This window comes from Triticum aestivum, chromosome 5B, assembly GCF_018294505.1.
Source record: "Triticum aestivum cultivar Chinese Spring chromosome 5B, IWGSC CS RefSeq v2.1, whole genome shotgun sequence".
Lineage (NCBI taxonomy): Eukaryota > Viridiplantae > Streptophyta > Magnoliopsida > Poales > Poaceae > Triticum > Triticum aestivum.
In genome coordinates this window covers 533,152,701-533,168,611 of record NC_057807.1, presented here as the reverse complement: position 1 = coordinate 533,168,611, position 15,911 = coordinate 533,152,701, and positions in this window count along the sequence as shown.

Sequence of the window (15,911 nt, the reverse complement as noted above, 5' to 3'; positions counted from 1 at the left end):
TCGCGCTATTCGTCATCCTGGGTGAGGAATAGTTATTCTTCACCCCCTCTATTTTAACATGAATGCACCGTAATTTTACGTTTCGTAAATTTTGTCTTATTGCAGACATAAAAGGAGAACGTAAGAAAATATATAATCGCCGTAAAAATATTTTATGTTACGCAAATTTTGAAACGTAAAAATATAGTGTAAAATGTACATTAAATGTAATTTTTCTTGTCTTCTGACCTTTTTTATGCCAAATTTTACGCAGTGAATCAGTATGACTGGAACTATTTGTATTTGAAACATAATTTATTTATGAAAAATCGTAAGATTACCTCGGGTGAATAATAATATATTCTGCACCCTGGGTGATGAATAGTAACACTATATATATATATATATATAAAGCCAACCAACATGTTCACAATACCGAAAGTTTAAGACAGGCACCACCAACAATACGGGTCATGCAACAACCAAAACAACGTAAGTTTAAGCACGCAGGCCAACAGCCTACAACCTACAGAAGCGAAACCAACATCATCGATGACACGCCAGCTACGTCGCGAGAACATGCACTCTTAGGGTAAGTAAACTTGCAGTTGCTCTAACCGAGAGCAGCAGCTCCGTGGCGTCTAATCGGCCATATCCTTGGCAATCTGCACCAAAAGCTGACTAGGCGTCGTTTGCTAATCAAGCCTGTTGATTACCCTTGCATTCCGCTGCTTCCACAAAGCCCAATCCCAATGACCGAGTCAAAGCCCCTTTTGTCCGATGATGAGAATAGGCGCACGGTGCAGCAAGGGGAGCGATGTCCGGGACAGAGGACCCAAATATCCAGCGATGTCTCTAGAACAACACCTTCTATGCACCCCTACCTCAATTTGTTTCGAATTGTCGAAAACCTCTCGCGCAGTCTCGTCCACCATCATCCGGATACCCTGCCAAGGCCTCTTTGCGTCCGTCCTTCTCAACCATTCCCAGCAAACACGCCGTGACAGCGTCAACGCCTGAAGGTGCAGGTTTTTGACCCCGAGGGCACCGTAGCAAGTCGGTCTACATATCATGTCCCTAGCCACCAAAAACTGACGGTCATGGCTCTTGTCGTTGGTAGCCCAGAAGAAAGTTCTCATCCACTTATTCATATCCTGAAGCACCCACTTGGGTGCATCAACAACCATAAGATGATGGATGAGTTAGGACGATATAAAGAACAAATACTCCCTCCGTACAATAATATAAGATGATGAAGTATGTATGTAAAAATCAGCATTCTTTTTATTATTTTTGGGCCAAGATTTTGTCTTTTTGTGTAGGCTAAAATCATCTACTCCCTCCTTGCCATAATATAAGATCGTTTTCAAGCTATATGAGACGGAAGGAATATTTTTTATATGAATTTTTACATATACATAATACATGTAAAAATATCTATATGTATCCGTCCCAAAAAATTACTAGAATCTTTTCAAAATCAGTAGCATTTTTATCTTTTATTAAAGTTCCGGACTTTCTGGAGCCCTGTCTCTAAAACGCCGCTCTCGTGTGTGCTGCCCGATCCAAGGCCCGATTAGTTTTTTTTGAATGTTGGTAGTAGTTCTACCAAATTCATTGATCAGAAGAAAGGAGGTTGGTCCAGTTTATGAGGGAAACCGGACCCGAAAACCATACAACGGCGCCTCTCGGCAAACAACAACACACACATCCTCACGAGCCACGAGTCCAACTGACCAGATCCACCTCCATGACGATGCTCCCAAGAGAGAACGCGACGCCGAGTAGCGCCGCCATCGTCCGATCTAACTAAATCAAGGGTTTCCCCCAGAGTGCGTCGGGAAAGGCAAGGTGAAAGCAGCTACATCGATGCCTCCAACAAGGGAGCGACGCCTGAAAGCGCCGCCATCGACGACGCCGGCCACAACTGGAGTACGACTTACGCCGGCAGTCTCACCTGCATAGCCCGAACCTAGGATCCGATCAGCCTACAAACCGAACCACTATCCCTGCCTCCACGGCTAACCGCACCTTTCCGGCAAGCTCGACGTGCTTCCAAACCTTGCATCCGCATCTCCCACTGGACGGAGGATGCAACCCCTAGCGACGCCATTCATCTCCCATCGGAAGGATGCAACCAAGCACAACGCCATTCGTCTCCCCGAGGATGCAACGCCTGCCGGCCATTCATCTCCCGACGAAGGATGCAACACCCACAACGAGGCCATTCCTCTCCCTCCAGCCACCACCATCTCGTCCTCCCACCCGAAACAGCGTAGAGCTTCCGAACCACCATCAGGAGGATGCAACACCAAGCAGGTGCCATTCATCTCCAACATCTTCTCTCGCACGGTGACCCGCAGCCACGCCAACCACCGCTGCCCCAGATAGCTAGATCCGTCCACGAGCGCGCCAGATCGAGAAAGGCCACGGCGAGGCCCACGCCCATCCTGCGATGCTGCAGCAGATCCGCGCAGAGAACGGCGCCCGAGCAACACGCGCACGCGCCGCCCTGGATCTGACTGCAGCAGCACAACGGCGCGCCCCCGCACAGCACCCTCGTCCAGCCGCACGGACCGGCAACGCCCTCACACCGCGCCCACGTCCTCCCGCGCAGACCGGCAGCGCCCTCCTCTTGCCGCACGAACCAGCCGCCCAGATCTGGCGCATCGGCAGCTACTTCAGCACCCCGTGGATCCGACACCAATCTCGCGGATCCGGCGCGCACGTCCCAGCGCCCGACTGGCGCACCGGCCAGCCCTCCGGCCGCCTGCCGCGGCTACCCGCCACATCACCTGACGAGGCTGCCCCCGCGCAGCACGCCAAACGAGCGGGGAAGGAAGGGCCCGCCGCCGCCAGCAAGGCCCGATTAGTTGCCGGCATGGATCCAACAGGACACGCACTGGCAGCCTGGCAGTGTACGTACGTACATGAGTGCGCTGTGATGTACTCCCTGGCAATGTGCACTAGTGGAGCGTAGGAGTGCCCCTCCCTATTGCTGCTCCTAGAGAGGTAAGCCAGCAAGTACCTGTCCCAGCACAGTGCATGGCTGCCTTGCCTTGCGCTCGCTTTTGCATGCTCCATGGGTGGGGTGCACCTACGTACACTTTGCATAAGCACGCGCTCGATCTGGAAATGCGCGCATATGCATAAGCGACCGACCGATTTGGAGCTCTAGGTGTCCAGTCCATCATCACGTCTCTTGCTGCCGGCCGGTGCAGTCTGGTTATAGATCTCCTGTGCGTGCCCACGTACCATAAAGTGGTCACTGTGCCAACGTACGCTCTCGCTCCAGCGATGTACGTGCATGCATGCAACATGTACTGGATACGTGGGTGTACTGGACTGAAAAATGTGGGACTAATCAGGATTGAAACACTGGACGGCAAGAGGGATGAGCAATATATTAGCACAGGTTTTCTGATTTGTGATCGACCTTGGTGCGGAGAGTAGCAACCTCTCTCCGAGTAAATTCCGCATGTCGTCCTTCAACTTGCTGGCACGTAACACAATTAGCCCAAAACTTGTAAAATGCTTCAATACAGTTTTCAAATACACAGATACTTAACAGTACATATGGTCCCATATCGGTCAAGACGCTGGTGCTCTACGGTGCTGCCACGTACCCCGTCATACGTCAGGTGCACTTTTGGCAAAATAGTCCCTCCCTTCGTCCATAATCCAGTCATGCCCCAGGGCAGCCGAGCAGGAAGAGCGTATCATGTGCACTCGGAATATTTTGTGCTACCGGTGCACCGAACATTAAAAACAGATATTGTTAGTTCTAAGAAATCCCGAAAACAATTTAGTATAAATAAATAACATATATCTAACATGTTACAAAATTTCAGTCGTAAGTTCAACTCACAACTAGAGCAACAGAAATAACAAAGTCAGTTGTGGTAGTTGCCAACGGGCCAAATTCATGGCCCGGTTTAAATTAACAACATTCATGTCACGGTATGTCTTTTTTGTTTCTCGAGGTGTGAGTTGAACTTTTAGCTAAAATTCTATGACATGATAGACATATATTGTGTGCATGTACTCATTTATTTTCAGAATTTTTGGAAAGTTTTTGACATTGGTACACCGGTAGCACAAGAACCAATGTTGCGACAGATACGTCCTCGCCGAGCGGGTGTACCTTTGTGATACGGCCCCTACTAGGATCCCCAATTCATTCGATCCCCTGCCATCTGAAACGGCTCTTCTACTTGTCTTCCTTGAGGACGACGACGTCGTACGACAATGCCACCTGATCATTGTTGGGGCATGCACCGTAGAGGCTCTAGTGTGTCTGGCAATGACATTGTCGTCGCTCGCACTCAGCTCGAGCCATGGGCATACGACAGCCGGAGGGCGGCCCCCTCTCGCAGTATGGAAGAACCCCTCCAAATCACTCCATTTGTTGATTTTGCTACTCAATTACAAGCATTTCAACAACGTTCATATGTTCTATAGTGAAATTCATGGTTAATTTGATCCCATTTGCCTAGGCTTAATTTAGTTGGAATTGTAGGGTTTCAGTCATCTTCGTTAAAGTTTTTTTCCTTGTTTGACATATGAAGGCAGTGACTTTTCACACTATAGAGTTAGTGCATACACTATTTTTCTTTCGTAATGGAGCGAATAGGTCATATCTGAATGGAAAGAAGGTCTTTTGTGATTTCTATGATGCTAGGGAAACTTGCATGTCAATGTTGGATTATTGAGTAGAGGATTTGGGCTCATATATCTAATTTATATCTTGATCCTGAGGAAATCATTGTGCAAATAATTGGGAGAGAGATTGATGCCTTCCCACCCACCCAGGTTCAAGGCATGATACTTCCAATTTGGGTTTGTTGCACCAATAATACTATAGGGGTCTCCCTTACAGTCTTTCTGCAAAAAAACAGATGTGAGAGGGATGATGTGGTTGCCAACCCAAGTGCAAATCTACCTCTTGTTATCAGTCCAATTAAGAGAAATAAAGAGGTCATAGAGGATAGTAACTTAGAGAAGAGCATGAGCCTTGTTTGTGTTGAGAATAGCCCAGACAATTTATATGCATGTGCAGAAGGACAAAACAATAGTGCCATGGCAATTAGCTAAGCAAAAGATGGGGAAAAGAAGGAGTAACCATGAGTTTGATTTAGAGGACTCAAATTATGTTCCAGAAGATTTGGTTGACAGTGAGTATGACCTGGAATATGGAGATGAAAACTTGGTGGATGAAGATTTGAATGGCGACGAAGAGAAGAAAGGAAGAATGAAAGGGAAAGGGAAGTAGGTAGCATAAGAACAAAATTTAGATGGTGAATTATGTGGCTTCTCTGGTTTAGATGATGCGGATTCAGTCTCCCACATTTTCGTTGAATCAGATATGAAGCAACCAAAGTTTCATATTGGGTAGCCTTAGTTGAGTTGTTCAAAAATGTAGTTAAGGAGTACAGTTGCAAGAGAGATTGGGAATTACCTTTCTAAAAAATGACAGAGCAAAGTTAGGAGCTAAGTGTTGTGATGGATGCCCTAGGTATGTTTATTCATCATACGATAACAGGACAATGGTAATAATGATAAAGACTTTCAGGGATGAGCACACATGCGCCGAGAAGTGGTCAATGAGATCATTTACTGCGAGATATATAGTTGAGAAGTATCTAGAGAAGATTAGAGCAGATGAGAAAATATCATTGGAAATTTTAGGAGCACTTGTGTAGGAAAAATGGTAGTTGAAAATTTGAAGGAAAAAGCTTTGGAGAGCGAGGAACCATACCTTCCATACAATTTATAGAGGTGAAAGCATATGAACATAATTATTTGCAAACAAATTTAGAAAAATAATATTTTAAGTAGTTACATAACTTACGGGCTGCAGTTGTCTCTGTGCCAATTGGCGCAATGAGTCATTTAGTAGTACTAGATGAGGAAAGAGATGATGATAGTAACATAATATGTTACCAGCCATAGCGCTTCACAAAAAATAGGAGTCTACAAGCTAATAAATGCAAGTATCTGCGATACTACATCTATGATACTTTGCACTATGAAGATAATAACATAGACAGGTGTCAAATGAATGACAGTAGTCTAAATTATTCCCGGTATGACTAGCCTTACTAATCGCCATACAAAGCCACCACACACACCGGATACTGGTCTTTGCTTTCCTGATGCATACAAAGTACTTCTGTCGTCGTGATGGAAATATGCCCTAGAGGCAATAACAAAGTTGTTGTTATTATATTTCCTTATTCATGATAAATGTTTATTATTCATGTTAGAATTGTATTGAACAAAAACTTAAATACATGTATGGATACATAAACAAATACCGTGTCCCTAGTGAGCCTCTACTAGACTAGCTCGTTGGTCAAAGATGGTTAAGTTTTCCTAACCATAGACATGAGTTGTCATTTCATAACGGCATCACATCATTAGGAGAATGATGTGATGGACAAGATCCAATCGTTAGCATAGCATGTGATCGTCTAGTTTATTGCTACTTCTTTCTTAATGTCAAATACATGTTTCTTCAACCATGAGATCATGCAACTCTCGGACTCCGGAGGAATGCCTTGTGTGTTGTCAAACGTCACACCATAACTAGGTGATTGTAAAGGTGCTCTACATGTATTTCCGAAGGTGTGTGTTGCGTTGGCATGAATCGAGACTGGATTTGTCACTGTATGATGGAGAGGTATCTCTGGGCCCTCTCGGTAATACAGCAAGAATCTTGCAATCAAAGTGACTAAGGAGTTAGTTACGGGATGATGCATTACAAAACGAGTAAAGATACTTGCCAGTAACGAGATTGAACTCGGTATGGAGATACCGACGGTCGAATCTCGGGCAAGTAAGGTACCGACGGACAAAAGGAACTGCGTATGTTGTATAAAGGTTCGACCGATAAAGATCTTGATAGAATATGTAGGAACCAATATGGGCATCCAGGTCGCGCTACTGGTTATTGACCGGAGAAGCATCTCGGTCATGTCTTCATCATTCTCGAACCCGTAGGGTCCACATGCTTAACGTCCGTTGACGATATAGTATTATATGAGTTATGTATGATGGTGCCCAAAAGTTGTTCAGAGTCCCGGATGATATCACGGACATGACGAGGAGCTCCGAAATGGTCCGGAGGTAAAGATTGATATATAGGATGATATGGTTAGGCCAAGGAGTCAGTCCCACGGGGCTTTAGGTCGGTGCAAAAGGATGTTTTGCAAACGTACAGGACAAAATGTCGGAGACCCTGGAGTCTGGCCCTGGGCGAGACGCCGAGGCCCATGGCGTCTGGGCTAGACGCCAAGGACTGTGGCGTCTGGTCCTGGAAGTCCGAGAAGGAATCTTCCTTGCGGGAAAAATCGACTTTGAGGAGGCTTTTTCTCCAAGTTTCTACCCCAGGGCTCAACATATAAATAGAGGGGCAGGGCTAGCACCCAGAATACATCAAGATACACCAAGTCGTGTGCCGGCAATCCTGACTCTCTAGTTTATCCTCCGTCATAGTTTTCATAGTGCTTGGTGAAGCCCTGCAGAGATTGTTCTTCACCACCACCGTCACCACGCCGTCGTGCTGCCGGAACTCAGCTACTACTTCACCCCTTTTGTTGGATCAAGAAGGCGAGGACGTCATCGAGATGAACGTGTGCTGAACACAGAGGTGACGTACGTTCGGTACATGATCGGGACGGATCATAAGGTGTATGACTACATCACCCGCGTCGATTAACGCTTCCGCTTAGCGATCTTCAAGGGTATGAAGATGCTCTCCCCTCTCATAGCTATGCATCTCCATGAATAGATCTTGCGTGTGTGTACAAAAATTTTGTTTTCCATGCAACGTTCCCCAACAGTGGCATCATGAGCGAGGTCTATGCGCAGATGATATGCACGAGTAGAACACAAAGGAGTTCTGGGCGGTGATGTTCATACTGCTTACCACCAACGTCTTATTTTGATTCGACGGTATTGTGTGATGAAGCGGCCCGGACCAATATTGCATGTCCACGTACATGAGACTGGTTCCACTAACTGATACAACTTGTTTTGCATGAGGTGGCTGGTGGTTGTTTGTTTCTCTCACTTTAGTTGAATCAAATTTGACTATGACCAGTCCTTGAAGAAGGTTAAAACAACAAACTTGATAATCATTGTTGTGGTTTTACGTAGGTAAGAACGGTTCTTACTAGATACCCATAGCAGCCACGTAAAACTTGCAACAACAAAGTAGAGGACGTCTAACTTGTTTTTGCAGGGTATGTTGTGATGTGATATGGTCAAGACGTGATGTAATATACGTTATTGTATGATATGGTCATGTTTTGTAATATCGACAACCGACAGGAGCCGTAGGGTTGTCTTTAACTTATTGTATGAGATGCAAGTGTCATGTAATTGATTTACTCTATCACTATGTGTTAGCAATAGTTGTAGAAGCAATAGTTGGCGAGACGACCCCGACGCAACGATGGGGATCAAGGTGTCGCGCCGGTGAAGATGGAGATCATGACGTTGCTTTGGAGATGGAGATCAAAAGCACAAGATGATGATGGCCATATCATGTCACATATTTTGATTGCATGTGATGTTTATCCTTTATGCATCTTATTTTGCTTAGAACGATGGTAGCATTATAAGATGATCCTTTCACTTAATTTCAATATAAAAGTGTTCTCCCTAAGAATGCACCATTGCGACACTTTGTCGTTTCGAGACACCTCGTGATGATCGGGTGTGATAGAATCTCTATTCACATCCAACGGGTGTAAGCCGGATTTACACACGCATAATACTTGGGTTAAACTTGACGAGCCTAGCATGTATAGACATGGTCTCTAAACACTGGAGACCGAAAGGTCGAACATGAGACATGTAGTAGATATGATCAACATGTAGATGTTCACCATTGGAAACTACTCCATCTCACGTGATGATCGGACAAGGTTTAGTTGATTTGGATCATGTTTCACTTAAATAATCTGAGGGATATTAATTTAAGTGGGATTTCATTAGTAATTTGATTAATTGAACTTAATTTGTCATGAACTTAGTCCTGATAGTCTTTGCATATCTATGTTGTAGATCAATGGCCCATGCTACTGTTTCGTTGAATTTTAATGCGTTCCTAGAGAAAGCTAAGTTGAAATATGATGGTAGCAACTACATGAACTGGATCCGTAACTTGAGGATTATCCTCATTGCTGGATAGAAGGATTATGTCCTTGATGCACTGCTAGGTGACGGACCTACTGCAGGAGCTGACGCAGATGTTGTGAACGTCTGGCAGGCTCGATCTGATGACTACTCAATAGTTCAGTGTGCCATGCTTCACGGCTTAGAACCGGTACTTCAAAAGCATTTTGAACACCATGGAGCATATGAGATGTTCCAAGATCTGAAATTGATATTTTTCAAGCTAATGCCCGGGTTGAGAGGTATGAAGTCTCCAACGAGTTCTTTAGTACCACAATCACTTGACTCAACTGGGAATTGAGCTCCCAGATGAGTGTGTTATTGATAGAGTTCTTCGAAAACTGCCACCAAGCTACAAAGGCTCCGATGATGAACTATAGTATGGAAGGGGTGACGAAAATGATTCCCGAGCTCTTCGCAATGTTGAAATTGGCGGAGGTAGAAATCAAAAAGGAGCATCAAGTGTTGATGGTTAACAAGACCAATAGTTTCAAGAAAAAGGGCAAAGGAAAGAAAGGGAACTTCAAGAAGAACGGCTAGCAAGTTGCCGCTCCCGTGAAGAAGCCTAAAGTTGGACCCAAACCCGAAGCTGAGTGCTTCTACTGCAAGGAAAATGGTCAATGGAAGCGGAACTACCCCAAGTATTTGGCGGATAAGAAGGATGGCAAAGTGAACAAAGGTATATTTGATATACATGTTATTGATGTGTACCTTACTAGTACGTAGTAGCACCTTGGTATTTGATACCGCTCGGCTGCTCATATTTGTAACTCAAAGCAGGAACTATGGATTAAACGAAGACTAGATAAGGACAAGGTGACGATGCGCGTCAGGAATGGTTCCAAGGTTGATGTGATTGCCGTCGGCACGCTACCTTTACATCTACCTTCAGGATTAGTTTTAGACCTCTATAATTGTTATTTGGTGCATGCGTTGAGCATGAACATTACATCTGGATCATGCTAAACGGTTATTCATTTAAATCAGAGAATAATGGTTGTTCTATTTATATGAGTACCATCTTTTATGGTCATGCACCCTTAGTGAATGGTCTATTCTTGTTGAATCTCGATCGTAGTGATACACATATTCATAATATTGATGCCAAAAGGTGCAAAGTTAATGATGACAATGCAACACACTTGTGGCACTGCCGTTTAGGTCATATTGGTGTAAAGCGCATAAAGAAACTCCATGCGGATGGACTTTTGGAATCACTTGATTATGAGTCATTTCATACTTGCGAACCATGCCTCATGGGCAAGATGACTAAAACTCCGTTCTCCAGAACAATGGGGCGAGCTAATGACTTATTGGAAATAATACATACCGATGTATGTGGTCCGATGAGTGTTGAAGCACGCGGCGGATATCGTTATTTTCTAACCTTCACAGATGATTTGAGTACGTATGGATATATCTACTTGATGAAACACAAGTGTGAAATATTTGAAAAGTTCAAAGAATTTCAGAGTGAAGTGGAGAATCATCGTAACAAGAAAATAAAGTTTCTACGATCTAATCGCGGGGGCAAATATTTGAGTTACGTATTTGGCCTTCATTTAAAAAAATGTGGAATAATTTCGCAACTCACGCCACCTGCACTACTAGGGAAAAGCCTAGCAGTAGCGCGTGTTGGAGGCGTAGTAGTGGCGAGGGGGGTGCCCTACTGATACGGCGCTATGATAATCCCCAAGTGCAGGGAATCATCGTAGAAATTTCTAAAAATGGAAAAGATAAGTACGGAGTGTCGAACCCACAAAGAGATAAAGGTAAGATCAATATTCTCTCAAGTCCTATCTACCACTGATACGACTCTACGTACACCGAACGTTTGCTTCCAACTTGAAACGAGAAATAAAACTATGTTGTGGGTATGAAGAGGATAACTTTGCATGACATCAGAGAGCTAAAATATAAAAGTAGGTGTTGTTATCATAAAAAGAATATATTACTAAATATTATAAATAGCAAGTGTGGAATAATGATGGGTCGGTGTGCGGAATTGTCCTATGCAATTGTTAACAAGACCGGTAATCACTATTGCAATTTCATGTAAGGGAGAGGTATAAGCTAACATACTTTCTCTTCTTGGATCATATGCACTTATGATTGGAACTCTAGCAAGCATCCACAACTACTAAAGATCATTAAGGTAAAACCCAACCATAGCATTAACATATCAAGTCCCCTTTATCCCATGTGCAACAACCCCCTTACTCGGGTTTATGCTTCTGTCACCCAAGCAACCCACTATAGGCAAATCATGAACATATTGCAACACCCAACAGCGAGAATCCCTCACGCTTGCACGACACGGAGGGCACAATAGGACAACACCAAAATAAAACATACAACTCATACCAATCTAGATCATCAATCAACCCAAAGACAAAGGATATCTACTCAAAACATCATAGGATGACAACACATTATTGGACCATAATATGTGGCATAAAGCACCATGTTCAAGTAGGGATTACAGCGGGGTGCGGGAGAGTGGACTGTGCAAAAGAGATGAGGATGGTGATGATGATGGTGATGTTGATGAAGACGATCACCTCGGCGATGATTCCCCTCTGGTTGGCACTCTGGTGCCACCGAGAGAGAGGAGGAGAGGTTCTCCCCCTCGTGCTTCCTCCTCCATGCCCTCCCCCTGGATGGGGAGAGGTCCCCCCTCTGGTCCTTGGCCTTCATGGCGATGATGGCCCCTCCGAGATCCTTCCCCATAGCCTCAGTGATGATGGCCCCCTCTGGCAGGGTTCTAGAGAAGGCATAGATTGATTTCTCGTGGCTATAGAGGCTTGCGGCGGCGGAACTCCCGATCTAGGTTATTTTCTGGAGGTTTGGGCATTTATAGGAGATGTTGGCATCGAGGACAAGTCAGGGGCCCACGGGAAGTCCACGAGGCACAGGGGCGCGCCCCAGGGGGGTGAGCGCGCTCCCCACCCTCGTGGGACCCACGAGACTCCTCTTCGGTAGATTTTTGTTCTAGTATTTTTTATATTTTCCAAAAAAATCTCCATTGATTTTCAGCGCATTCCGAGAACTTTTATTTCTGCACAAAAACGACACCATGGTAGTTTTGCTGAAAACAGTGTCAGTCTGGGTTAGTTCTAATCAGATCATAGCAAAATCATATAAAACTATTGTAAACATGGCATGAATACTTCATAAATTATAGATACGTTGGAGACGTAACACACTACAACTAATGTTCAGCAGTAGCGTGTTTTCTCGCCCGGCGCTACTACTACACCTTCCTAGCAGAAGCGACTTTCCCCACCCAGTGCTACTACTACACCTCCCTAGGAGTAGCGCCTTGTCAGATACCAGCGCTACTGGTAAAGTTTGCTATTTTTTGTCTACTGCATATTGCCGCTGTTTTTGTATTGGTTTATAGTAGTATCATCATATGATTTTATGATCATGATGAGTTATTATTTCAGTGGGTGAAAAAGACATGGATTAGATTCAAGTGGAGTAAACATGGTGCATATCCAAAGTACTACTAATACGAACTTGATAACTTGAGTTTGGATTAGTGTGATCAAGTTTGGATTAGTAGTACTTTCAATCTGCACCATGTGTTGCCTCCACTTAAATCTAATCCATATTTATTTCACCCACTGATATATATAATAACTGATCATGCTCATAATGATATAACAACTAAGCATCATCGTCATTAATAATAACTCATTATCGTTATCATAATAACAAGTCATACTCATCATCATCATCACAGTCATCTAACAACTTCTACTCGTTATCATAATAAAAAGTCATACTCATCATCATCATAGTCATCTAATAACTCATCATCGTTATCATAATAACAAGTCATAATCATCAACATCATAGTCATCTAACCAACCCCGCTTAATTGTTCTTAGCACATGATCATGAGTATTAGCTAGGACCTACTACCCTCTCTAAGGTAAAATAACATAAAACAAGATAGGCCCTGACGCTCCATTATGGAGAATGGAGATTATCCTATCTCCAATTCTTGTGCTTCGCACAATGTTGCTTCCAAGTAGCTCCATATGATTGTCCATACATTTTTTCCATTCTTTGATTGTCATGTCTTCATCGGTTTCAGAAATCCGGTATGAACAGCGATGAAGCCTAGGATGACCTGGTCGTAAGCTAATAACATCAAGCCAACCTTTTGGAAACATCAGATCAGGCACACAATCCATCGGGATTTTCTATTGAAAAACATAATAATAAGTTTGTAGTTAGCAATGTAGTTTAGCTTTAGAAGAATTTATGCAAAAGATGCACGGATGTTGTAATAGTAAAAAAATATTACCATGCCATCTCCATGGATGTTACCGTAGTTTAACACATGCACTAGTTGCACGTGTTGACCATAGTGTGCAGGAGTTTCATAATTGATATTGTAATTCTCAACATCAACAATAAATGATATAAGATGACCTTTCTCCTCAATAGTTAATTCAGCGCCATCAGTGTAGTAGGTTCTGTCTACCATCTTCCGTACATTTTTTGAAGAATGAAAATAAGTTGTCAATGAAACTAAGCTCTCAACTATTTTAACATAAACAATATAAATTACTTAATAAATATGTTTGAGAAACTCACATAGAGGTAGAAGTGGAAGCGTATCAACAAGGATCCAAATGTCGATATTAGCTTCATCAATATTATCTTCATCGACATTATCTTCGTCCACATTATCTCCGTCCATGTCATCTTCAGGAGCACCAAGATCGAAGGTGACATGCATACCCTCCTGAAAATCATACGCCTTGCACAATGCTTCCCAATTCGAGCAACGAAAATGGGATACTCTCTCCAAATTGTATAGCTTGACAGCAAAATCATAACCATGATGGGTCCTAAGATGAACTATCTTTGTCTCCATATTTTCATGATCTTCGTAATTCAGATGCTCCAAGACATAGCGTCCTGCACGGCATGGGATAAGCTAGTCAAATTGTTAAAGACGGAGATTACACGTTGAAGAAGCAGAAGTCATGTTTAATTACGAAAAGAGACATGTTGTTGTGTACCGTTTCAACATCGAAGGTCTCGTCGAGCTTAATACTGAAGCGCCGACCGTCTACCAGGTGAGTCATGTCGCACAGACACCGGTCGTCACTGCAGTAGTCGCACTCCGGGATCCTATCATTGTCGTCAGACATTTCCCATGTTCATAATTTAAAGATTAACTTCTAAAATTAAATATATGTACTACAAAAACTAAATGAGATCATTATTATTCATCACAAGTTGACTATCGGTTTGTCGAGTCTTTTCTTGAAAACTCTCAGCTCACGTGGTGTATATATTCGCCCGTTGGTGATGGTTGCTGCTCTCTGCATCCCTGAGTGCATTACATCAAAATGTCTAGCACACGGGAACGAAGGAGAAGCGACCCCCACGACAATAGTCAGGATTCTTCGTCCTCTCATATATGGTGGAGACTCTCCCTCACTAATTCCTCTCTGACTTTTGCGACTGTCGGTGATGGTCATTCTTCTCTTTCTTCCTGTGCATTACCAAAAGGTCTATCATGAGAAAGAAGAGGAAGAACGACCCCAACGACAACAGTCATCATTCTTCTTATCTCATATATGGTGGAGTCCCGACAGACATAAAGTCAACCCAAAATGTCGTTTAATTATATTTCTAGAAAATCCAGGCCACTTGATATTTCCTACATATTCTAGCACAAGTCATGCCAAAATTCATAGAAAAATCCAGCAAGACCTGTGCTAAAAAGGACATATATCGAGCGCCTGAAATTTGCCGGAACGGAAATTAATCAACACTCCGGCAAAACATAGGCCACTCTAAGGTGTTCCCTGCAAACATAGGCCACTTGGGCAAGCACTAGTAGTACACAACACTACATATGATATGTCTAAATCTCCATCATATTTGAAAGAATTACATTGAAAATTTTCTATTCCCTGGAAATTTTCACAGCTACTCATCTACTACTCTACTACACCTATCGAAACATCTACATCATCATCAACATGGGGATTTGGTTGGTCTCACCTCGAGGTCGGAGGGGGTTGGTGACGAGGACGACGGCGGGGATGATGCAGGGCTCCTTGATTTTTGCAAAAGCAAAATATAAACAAAAACAATTTATATCTACCTTCTACAACAAAATTCTACCTATCTATACTATTCAAAAAACCTACATTCTACAATCAAAGTGTTACATATGAACTAAATCTATTAACTATGTTTGAATTTTTACTAATTCACTCTAAACACTATAAGCTATCAACTAAGCATAAACACATGAGCGTACAAACTTGGCTCTCATTCACACTTACTAAAAAATCTACTCTATTCAAACACCTACATTTACTAAAAAATCTACTCTATTCAGACACCTACATTTACTAAAAAAAATCTACTCTATTCAAACACCTACATTTACTAAAAAAATCTACTCTATTCAAACACCTACATTTACTAAAAAAATCTACTCTATTCAAACACCTACATTGAAAATATTCATGTCAAAAGACCATTTTATTATCTATCCAAAAGACCTACATTTACTAGAAAAGTATACTCTATTCAAAAGACCTACATTGAAATAATCTACATTCTATTCAATGCAAATAATCTACATTCTATTGTATTAAAAAACATAAAAAAACTACATAATGCAAGAACAGAGTGAGGAGAGATGAGGGAGGGAGGAGGGACCAAGGGGTGGGAGGAGGGAGGAGGAGGGAGGAGAGAGAAGGAGG